At 35.5% G+C, this 358-nt stretch overlaps 1 protein-coding gene across 1 annotated transcript in view; it reads left to right on the top strand.

Moving 5' to 3' along the window:
* The window catches only part of LOC119594106 (sialin-like), a gene marked incomplete at its 5' end in the record, with an annotated part of 16,514 nt that overhangs the window by 1,065 nt on the left and 15,091 nt on the right, over nucleotides 1–358 (top strand).

The following is a 358-nucleotide window of genomic DNA, read 5'->3' as shown; positions in this document are numbered from 1 at the left end:
GGACTGAGAATCTTTCAAAATTATAATGTTATTAAATTCCCAGACCGACAATTAAGGCGATGAGTCAAACAACAAAACAATACCACATTTGGGTAAAAATTCCTATGTACATTTTTCACATACCTATTACTTATGTATTGTTACAACAAAAATGGGCGTTAACATTATTATCAAACCACAAAATCCTTATCTCATTAACGCACCTACGTATCTTTTTCGGCACCTAACCCCTACACCTTGGCTGAGACGATTGTTCTCGTTGCTTATCGACCCGTTGATAAGCTTAGTAAACGTATACAGTAATCTCTATATTTGGAACGTTTATGGAGGTAAACGTTGTTAGGAATCTGTCTGTTTG

The sequence above is a fragment of the Penaeus monodon genome, chromosome 33 (assembly GCF_015228065.2).
Source record: "Penaeus monodon isolate SGIC_2016 chromosome 33, NSTDA_Pmon_1, whole genome shotgun sequence".
NCBI classification, from domain to species: Eukaryota; Metazoa; Arthropoda; class Malacostraca; order Decapoda; family Penaeidae; genus Penaeus; species Penaeus monodon.
Note: the sequence above shows the minus strand (reverse complement) of the source record. Positions and strands in the feature narration are given on the sequence as shown.